The following is a 10,545-nucleotide window of genomic DNA, read 5'->3' on the forward strand; positions in this document are numbered from 1 at the left end:
GAGAGAGAGAGAGAGAGAGAGAGAGAGAGAGAGAGAGAGAGAGAGAATTTTTTAATATTTATTTATTTTTTTAGTTTTCGGCGGACACAACATCTTTGTTTGTATGTGGTGCTGAGGATCGAACCCAGGCAGCACGCATGCCAGGCAAGCGCGCTACTGCTTGAGCCACATCCCCAGCCCTGCAATGAGTTTTTATTGAGTATGTTCTGCATTTCAGACCCTGTGCTGGTCTCTGAGGATAAAGTGGTGAAAAGGTGGGCAGGCCCTATCATCTTAGAATAGGATAAATAGACATGAAACAATGAATCATGTATTCATTTTGTTGCAAATAAATCCTGCAAAGTGTGAGGGGAAGATTGGGGGAATCTAACCAAGCCTAGGAGATGAGACAAACCTTTCTAGAACATAGGTTTATATTAAAGCTGGCACATAAAGCGGATAAGGCAGGTGAGAAAAAATCAGGAAAAAGCATGCCAGGATTTCAAGCTTTGTCCCAAAGGCAATGGGAGGGCACTGACGAGCATTCAGCAACACAGTGTTGTTATCAGATTTACTTTTAGAAACTGATTACTCTGGAAAATGGATTGGAAGAGAGTGAAAGGAGAAACAGGAAGACCAGTAAGTGGGCTGCTACGGTTGCCAAGGTGACAGTCATAATGGCTTAGAGTGGAATAGTCAGACTGAATTATTGGAGCAATATTAAGAATGTGGATGTGGAATGACCATGATAATTAATTAGATATGAAGGTGAGGCAGAGGAGATGCTGAGTGGTTCCTAGGTTCCTGACATGAGCAGTTGCAGTCATGGACCCCCGTTTGTAGTGGTGGAGCACTTTGTAGAAGGAGCAGACTTGTGTAGTATGTTTTTGCTTTCAGATGAAGTTTTTTTTAAAGATTTGACTTAAATCAAAATGTACTTATTAATATATTCCATATAAACAACATCATCAATCTCACAAGAAAGACCTAACCTGTCAGTGATTATGTATTTCACAAAGCAACATAGAACCATTGGGGGCCAAATACATGTGCTTCCCCAAGGAGCAGCTGGGCCTGGTGCTCAGGTGGTTCCTGGATGACAGGGCCACTGGCTGTGACAACCACCCCCTGCTGCCCCTTGGGGAGAGACAGGAGAGTGCCATGCAGAGGAAGGAGATGGGAGGAAATGGACACACCAGGCAGGCCACACTCTGGTTTCCTCTGTGCTCCCTGTGCCTGGTGCTGACTCACCCTCTCTGCCTCTGTGGAAGCAGAAGCACCTGGCTTGGCCTTTGGCTAATTTTCAGGAGCAGCCTGAAGATGAAGGAAACAGTGTCAGAGTTGTGCTTAGGGCTCCTTGGATGCTGTGCATGTAGAAACCCAAGAAGCCTTTCTTGCCACATAATGCCCGCAGGTCCTCACACTTGCAGAAACCTCATTGTCAGGACGTCCACCCCACAAAGCTGTGATTCCACGTAGAGCCATGAAGCACTCCTTGGCCAAGTTCATCTCTTCCTGCACTGCTCATGCAAGTAACAAGCAGGCCTCTCCCCAGCGACTGCAGGTGGAGGGTCCCCTTCAGCTGATCACATGGTAGGGACACCATTGCCCCCCTCTTCCCTGCAGTGAAACATCTCAGTGTCCAGGGCCTGGGTTTCTTCTAGTCCTGTGTCCTTTTGTGGAGAGTGAGTGCCTCTAAGATGGGCAATGTTAAGGGGTACTCATTATACTCAGATCTTGCTGTGTTGGTTAGATACCTCTCTGATTCTTAGAAGCTGTTTATTTGACTTATGGCTTTGGCTCCTTATTATATCCCAAAACAGCTCCTTAGGTATTTCTCAGGACAGCATTGCAGAGGAATTCATTCAGGTCAGGAGAAGCCATTGTGAGTGGATTAACCATGTCATATGAATGGTTTAATGTGGTCAGGTGATCACCTTACAGTCCACACAGTAGTTGACACCAGTGATCACTGTGACTCTTGTAAGGAACCTAGCTCTTTTAGACTCTGAATGGTATTTAAAGGGGTTTGGACGTGGATGTGTAACCAATGTGAATCTGCAATCTATATACGTGGTAAAAATGGGAGTTCATAACCCACTTGAATCAAATGTATGAAATATGATATGTCAAGAGCATTGTAATGTTTTGAACAACCAATTGAAAAAAAATAAAGGGGTTTGGAGGTTGAACCTGAATGAGCCCTTGCTGGCAAGCCTTCTGCAGAGTCAAGGGGCCTGGGAAGATCAGCAGGGACACTACTGTCCCTTTATGTATTATGCTCAGTTGTGATTGTGGTGTTCACAGGAAACATGGGGACTCTGACCAGCATGGCAGCAGGCTAATCCAGAACTCAGCCAAATGCCCCTTCCATGTGTGTAAGAAAACCTAAGTTTGCAAAGAAAAGGGGGTGCAGAGAGAACTGTTGCCCTTGGGAAGGCATGAGCCCACCTAAGTTTAGGCCTTTTATGCCTTTTTGAAAGATGAGTGGGGGAACATGAGGAAAGGTTCCCTGTAGCTTGGGCCCTGTGGAGAGGACACCTTTGGTGACCAGTACCCTTTTGGGAGAGGGAACACTGAAATCTGAGAGAGAAGAAGAAGGCTGCTAATCAGGTCTGTGGTCACATCATTGTCAGGGTCTGCCAGGGTGTGGCATGGATCCACACAGCAGAAAACATCATTTTAGGTATTTTAGGACTTTTGTGAGATAGGTTCTCATTTCTGTTACCAAGGAGGCATTCTGAAATATAGTCCTGGGGACAAGAACTTGGTGGTTATTAGTTCATTTGGAATATTTGAAGCAACATATGTGGATGATATCTTCTACACTGAAGTTCCCAAGATCAGGATTAAGTATCTTTTTTTTTTTTTTTTTACTTCACAACCCCTAGGACAAAATAGATTTTAAATAATTTCTTGAGTAAACCATCTGCTTTTAAAAGAAAAAATATCACCTCTGAGCATAGATGAGCACAAGAATCTAGCTTGGGGGGAACTTGGAGAGTAGCACTGGCTTGGTATTGGCATGAACTTAAGGCCTAGAATCTAGGCTGGCTTCCCACCCAAATCATTCTTTTGGGAGCAGAGTTGTTTTAAAGTCCCTTGGTCCCTGATTCCGAATGTGACAGATCCTACAGGATGTGGCCAAAGGGAAATGGTCTGCCTCTTTAGAAAGGGCCTGTTGTGGCCAAAATGGGATTGAAGATAAATGGGTCCTTTTACTCACCTGTAATACATTCCTTTCTAAAGTGCACATTACAAAGTGGCAGCTTATGTCTGCAAATAGGTTGCTTAAAAGAAAATTAACAAACTATTAATGTTAAAAAATAAGGACTTCTGCCAGACATGGTGGTGCACATTTGTAATTCCAGCAGTTCAGGAGGCTGAGGCAGGAAGATTACAAATTCAAAGCCAGCCTCAGCAATTTAGTGAGACCCTATGCAACTGAGTGAAACCCTGTCTCAAAATAAAAATTAAAAACAACTGGTGATGTCGCTCAGTGGTTAAGCACCCCTGGGCTCAATCCCTGATACCAAAATAAAATAAAAATAAAAGTAAAGTAAAAGGGCTTAGAATGTGGTTCAGTGGTTAAATGCCTCTGAGTTTAATCCCTTATACCAAAAAAAAAAAAAAAAAAGAACTTTTTACATGAAAGTCTTGATTCCTAGCCTCTCTTAAAATCTAAATGAACCTATACTTGTTTATAATCAGATAGAAATGAGCAGCTGTTGCCCCAATAAGACTGGGCCTTTGATTTGCCAAAGTCCTCACTCCTCCCTAGAGTCCCATATCTGACTCACTTCACTTAGCAACTGTCTGTCCACTATAGGCACTTGAGTTTATTACTCCCACAATAAATTAATTCTAGGTCTACAATCCTCAAGCTGATTGATCTTATTTAATCTTATCTAATTTAATGAGTAGTATATTGCAATGCTTCTCCAACTATCTTTCATATAGGGTTGGCATTAGAAAATTTTCTTGTTTTCATGTTCCAGTTCATTGTGAACTAACATCTGGTCATATTAATAGGATTCAGCTCACTTTTGACTTGTCACCTAAGTTAACACTGGACTGATATATATCCTGTTCAAGAAGATGAAACCACTCATTTAAATTTTGTGACAAAGCCAGATTAGATTGCAGTAAAGATTCCTCTGTGCCAATTCTCAGTTTCCAACCTGTAACAAACAGTTCATTGACCAGTATCAGTCCACAAATGACAGTTTGAATGGATTGGGATAATTCCTTTGTTTTATTGTATTCTTCTGAGTATGATTTTAGTTTTTTTTTTCTTTTTTTTTGTACTGGGAATGATCCCAGGGACTCTTCACCACTGAGCTTTATCCCCAGTCCCTTTTAGTTTTTATTTTGTGACAGGGTCTCACTAAGTTGTACAGGATCTCAATAAGTTGCCTATTCTGGTCTCAAACTTGTGATCCTCCAGCCTTAGCCTCCCAAGTCACTAGGATTACAGGTGTGTACCACTGTGCCTGGCATATGAGTATAAATTTAAATCTGAATAAACGTAGTGAATAGGACCTTATTTTGTATCATTTTTCCTTCTGAGTCTTCCTGAACACCAAAGAGTCATCCTTTTTACATTTTGAACTTTAGAATAACACTGATGAAAATGTCACTAAATTTCTGTTAAAGCAAAAGCTATTAAGGAAACCAATTAGCAACAAGGGGGCAGGTTAACTACTGTGATTATGAGACATTTGAGTTCTGAAATGAGGATGAAAAGAATGCAACAACTCACCTGTGGAGGGGACTTTTCATGACACCTGCTGGCAAGATAGTGAAAGGAGAGGGAGGAGGACTGGGTTCTGGTCTCTCTTAGTGCATTTTACAGTATGAGGGGCCTGTCAGTTTCCATAAAATGAAGTTGAAAAATTATTTCAGCTGGGCATTGTGGCACACATCTGTAAATCCCAGAGACTTGGAAGGCTGAGGCAGGAGGATAGTAAGTTCGAGGCCAGCCTGAGCAATTTAGCAAGACCTTGTCTCAAGATAAAAAATAAAAAGGGCTGGGGATGTAGCTCATTGGTAGAGCACCCCTGGATTCAATCATCAGTACTGCAAATAATGATAATGGTCGATAATAATTGCGATAATAATAATAATAATGTAATTTCAGAGGTCCGACTGAGGTATATGATTACCAGACTATGTTTTTTTCCTAGGAAAAGATCTTTATTGAAAATGTGGGAGGGGAGGGGAGGGGGGATAGTAGGGGATAGGAAAGGTAGCAGAATACAACAGTCACTAATATGGCATTATGTAAAAATGTGGATGTGTAACCGATGTGATTCTGCAACTTGTATTTGGGGTAAAAATGGGAGTTCATAACCCACTTGAATCAAATGTATGAAAGATGATATGTCATGAGCTTTGTAATGTTTTGAACAACCAATAAAAAAAAAAAAGAAAATGGGTAAATGGTGTTCAGAGGACAAGGTTCTTTTTTAAGATCTCCATTTATCAACTGAGGCCCAGAGACCGGTGATCAGCTTGGTGAAGGTCGTATGGCAAGTGGGTGGCACAGTGGGAACAAGAGCCTGGCCTTCCTACCTATTGTTGAGACTCTTTATCCTGAAAAGGGCCTTTAGATAGAAACTGTTTGATGTCTCTGCTGGAGAGACAAAGCTCTTTAATATGGATGTGTTAGGGTCTCTTGAATTTCTAGAAAAGCGTATCACAACTCACTCTCAAGAATTTTCATGTGTTTATTTAGGCAGGGGTGGGGAGGAGAAAAGGACTGGTTTGGACTTTGTAAACATAGCTCTTGTTCTGCTGGATTTTGTGTTAACTTTGTCAATTAAGCTGTTCTGGAAATTCTGACCCTGACTAGTGACTTGGTGTTAGTTGGTTATGTGATAACATGAGGAGCTTGTGCCTAATAGCCTTTTCTCAGAACTGTCTGGGGTCTTGTCCTATTTCATAGGCTCTGAGACAGTCTTTCTTGGTTGAAGACAAAAATCTCTAGCCTGTAGCTAATAGTAGGCCCTTAGGGAAGCATCAGCATGCATTAAAAACTACGTGGAGATGACAGAAACTTATAATGCCTGTGGTTCACCAATGACTTGTGACAGTTTTCACAAGAGAACAGTCATGAGGGAGTGTGTGACCAACATAATAAAACTGAAGGGGAAATTTTTTGTGACATGCAAAGTAAGATAATAAAACTAAAGCAAAAACATTTTAAACAAATTATATAAGCATAATTATTTGGTCTAGTTTTGAAGAAGTGTAGATTCTAGATAACTGTATTTTAATAAAGCTTCAAAGAAATATTTAATGTGCATCTTCAATTAAAAATCACTGGTGAGGCCAGGCACAGTGGTGCACACCTATAATCCCAGTGGCTTGGGAGGCTGAGGCAGGAGGATCATGAGTTCAAAGCCAGCCTCAGCAACAGCAAGGTGCTAAGCAACTCAGTGAGACCCTGCCTCTAAATAAAATACAAAATAGGGTTGGGGATGTGGCTCAGTAGTCGAGTGCCCCTGAGTTCAATCCCTTATACCAAAAACAAACAAACAAACAAACATACTTGTGAGACTGGGGATGTAGTTCAGTGCTATAAGTGCATACCTAGTATGCTCAAGACCCTGGGTTACATACCCCATTACCAATAAATAAATAAATATCACTGGTAGAAGGTGTTGATAAAATTTAAGAAGGAGGGCTGGGGTTGTGGCTCAGTAGTAGTAGGCTACTATGTGTGAGGCAATGGGTTCCATCCTCAATACCACATAAAAATAAATAAAATAAAGTTATTATGTTCATCTACAACTAAAAATATTTTTTAAAAATTTAAGAAGGAAAATTGTGACCAAATATTTTTAGAAATGTACTGATGGTGACTGATATTACTGTAATTTTGTTGCCTAATATCACGAGGGAAAGCACCAAAAGGACCCTGATAATTAAAAATATATAATGGTAGTTAGGGGTACTGACGAATCCCTAGGAACTTCCCATACAACCTAGAACTTTTTTTTTTTTCCTGTGGTGCTAGGGTTTGAACCCAGGGCCTTGTGCATGTGAAACAAGCACTCTACCAGCTGAGCTATATCCCCAGCCCCAACTAGAACTTTTGAAATATAGTTGTCCCTCACTACCCAAGAGGGATTGATTCCAGGATTCCTGCAGATGCCCAAATTGGGGGATGCTCAAGTCCCTTCTATAAAATGGTATTATATTGTATGTAACCTATGCATATCCTTTCCCTATACTTTTTCTTTCTGGAGATAGGTCTTGCTATGTTGTCCAGTCTGGGCTCCAACTCTTAAACTCAAGTGATCCTCCTGCCTGCCTCAGCCTCCCAAGTAGCTGGGACTACAGGCATGTACCGCCACACCTGGCCCTTCCCTATATTTTAAATTATCTCTAGATGATTTATCACGTGTAGTACATGTAGATGCTTGGTAAATAGTTGTTATCCTGGGTTGTTTATGGAGTAATTACAAAAAAAGAGTTTGTATGTATTCAGTACAGACAGTTTTTTTCTAATGTTTTCAATCTGCATTTGGTCAAATCACAGTTGCAGAACACAAAGATAGAGAGGGCTTCTGTATTTACATTAATAATATGCCTGTTCAAATTATTCTAGGGAAGGCTGAGCACCTCCTTCGCTTTGCCTTTTTCCCACACAACTCATCAATACTAACACAGAAAATGAAGCTAATTTTTCTGACATCACTTACAAGGTGAACAAACAATTCTAAAGAACAAATCTTTTTATTTCCAAGATTTCTCTGGAAAATCTCCAACACAATTTTAAGTGCAAAATATATTATGATGTAGGGAAATATTAGCAATTAAAAGTGGAGTAAATTATATTATATGCATTTATGAATATATCAAAATGAACTCCACTATTATATATAATTATAATGCACTAATAAAAACATTTAAAGAGATATTGTAATGTTTTAATTTTATTTCTTTTTTTTTTAAATTTGATTTTGGAAGGCAAAAATAGAAAGGTTGCCAGGAGATTAAGATACGATCATGAGCCAGGTGCATTGGCACCCACCTATAATCCCAGCAGCTCAGGAGGCTGAGGCAGGAGGATTGCAAACTCAAGGACAGCCTCAGAAATTTAGCAGGACCCTTAGCAATGTAGAGAGATCCTATCTGAAGATAAAAATAAATAAATAAATAAAAAGGACTGAGGATGTAGCTCAGTGGTAAAGCATTCCTGTGTTCAGTCCCCAGTACCAAGATTTAAAATTAAAAATAAAAATAGGATCATGGATGCCTAAGTATAGTAAATGAATCTTTATATTTGTAGATTGGCTACCTATTAATTAATGTGACAATACAGTATTTAGATAAACATACAAAAGTTCTTAGTATCCTCATAAATGTAGAATTTGTGTTTCTTTTATTTGAAAAAGAATAATTATTTGCTTGATAATGTCATGGGAAAAGGGTCTATTATGGGTTGGATATCTGGTGTCCCCCAAAAGCTCCTGTGTGAGACAGTGCAAGAATGTTCAGAAGTGAAATGATCAGGTTATGAGAGTCTCAATATAATCAGCGGATTAATCCATTGATGTGGATTAACTGGGTGGTAGCTATAGGCAGGTAAGGTATAGCTGGAAGAAATAGGTCTCTGGGTACATGTCTTTGGGGTTCCCATTTTGTCCTTGGTGAGCAGAGCTCTCTATTTCCTTTCTGTTTGCTACATCCTGAGCTGCTTTCTTCAGCCACGCTCTTCTACCATGATGTTCCGTATCATCTGGGGCCCTGACCTATGGAGTCTGTCAAAAATGGAATGGGCCTTTGAAACCATGAGCCAAAATAAGCTTTTCCTCCTCTAAATTGTTCTGGTCAGGTCTTTTACTCACAGTGACACAAAAGCTGACTAAAACAGTGTCATTGTGATCATATCTGGAATCTCTGCTATTGGGGCAGGATTACATAGGTGATGTGGTAGACTGGATAATGCCCTCCCAAAAATATTTAGTTTCTAACCCCTGGAACCTGTTAATGTTCCTTTATATGGCAAAAGAAAATTTGAAGGTAAAGAGATTGTGATGAAGTTACCTAGGTGAGCCCTTAAGATTGCAGAGGCAGAAGACAGTGCAAAGACTGAAGCACTGTGAGGCACTGACATGGCCACTGTCAGCACTGCCATCTTGTGGGAGCAAAACCAACACCTGGCTTGGAGCAGCCACCACTGAGGACTCTGGCCAGTGTCGCTTCCAACCACCCACAAGGATGGGGAATATCTTTGCAAACCTCTTCACGGGCCTTTTTGGCAAAAAAGAAATGTGCATGATGGGCCTGGATGCTGCAGGGAAGATGACAACTCTATACAAACTGAAGCTGGGCGAAATTGTGACCACCATTCCCACCATAGCTTTCAATGTAGAGACCATTGAGGACAAGAACATCAGCTTCACTTTGTGGGACATGGGTGGCCCAAAGATTTGGCACCACTACTTCCAGAACACCAAGCCTTGATCTTTGTGATGGAGAGCATGTGAACAGGCCTGTGAGGAGTTCGTGAGGATGCGAGCCAAAGATGAGCTCTGGGACACCATCCTCCTAATGTTTGCCAGCAAGCAGGACCTCCCAAATGTCGTGAATGTGGCCGAAATCACAGACAAGCTGGGGCTGCACTCACTATGTTATAGGAACTGTACATTCAGGCCACCTGTGCCACCAGTGGGGACAGGCTCTATGAAAGACTAGACTGGCTGTCCAATCAGCTCCAGAACCAGAAGTGAACCAGAACCCCCAACCCCCTCACTTCCTCCTCTCCACCCTCACTTTCCTCTCATGTGGCAAATGTGGTCCTGAGTGGCAGAAGTTGTCTCTATGAGTTGGTCAGTGTGCATTGCACTGTGCAGTACATGTGCAGACACAGCCTGAAGCCAGGTTTTATTTAATGTAAAGAGTTTCTTTTTCCACTTAGGCAATTTCTGGTACTCCTAATCAATATTACTCTTTTTTATTGTAAAAAGAGAACTCACTGTCAATACTGAGAAAGGGATTTAGGCATGTGGGCATCTGGCCTCCTGGGCTGTAGGTTGGTGTTGGGATCCATTTGGTAGCTGGTTTTTAATCCAAACTGTACCGCCTGAATGCGAGTCCAGCAGGTCAGCCATTCCCCTCTGGGAACACAAGATGTTGACACAAACCACTATCAACTGCATAGTCCCAATAGAGACCCATGATTCATCTGTCTTTGGGTCACCTACATTCCAGAGCATTGTGTTGTACTTGTACTCACATGGTCACCTGAGGGTGGGCTGGGAGAGCCATTGCAGGGGACACAGGCCCAGATGCGCCCTTGTTTGGCATATGGCCAGAGCGGCAGCCCATGTTCCCAGCATCTGCTCACTCTTGCATCCGCTCAGCATGACAGCAGATCTGGGTCTCGCCTTTGCAAGTGCGTGGAAGCTAGGAGTGTTGGTCCACTCCAGACCCACAGGCCCTGGAGCACCCCAACCTCCATATGTGAAGTAGCTTCCTCCCTCAGCCCACAAGGGTCCAATATGCCATCAAAAAAGATGACTGCTACTTTTTTTTTTTTTTTTTTTTTTTTTT

The 10,545-nt window shown here is 41.5% G+C and overlaps 1 protein-coding gene and 1 pseudogene across 1 annotated transcript in view; both read left to right on the forward strand.

Moving 5' to 3' along the window:
• The window catches only part of Xk (X-linked Kx blood group), a gene marked incomplete at its 5' end in the record, with an annotated part of 48,928 nt that overhangs the window by 5,335 nt on the left and 33,048 nt on the right, over positions 1-10,545 (forward strand). The gene's annotated exons all lie outside the window — the stretch shown is intronic.
• LOC125614080 lies at positions 7,489-10,512 on the forward strand (annotated as a pseudogene).

This window comes from Marmota marmota, unplaced genomic scaffold, assembly GCF_001458135.2.
Source record: "Marmota marmota marmota unplaced genomic scaffold, marMar, whole genome shotgun sequence".
Lineage (NCBI taxonomy): Eukaryota > Metazoa > Chordata > Mammalia > Rodentia > Sciuridae > Marmota > Marmota marmota.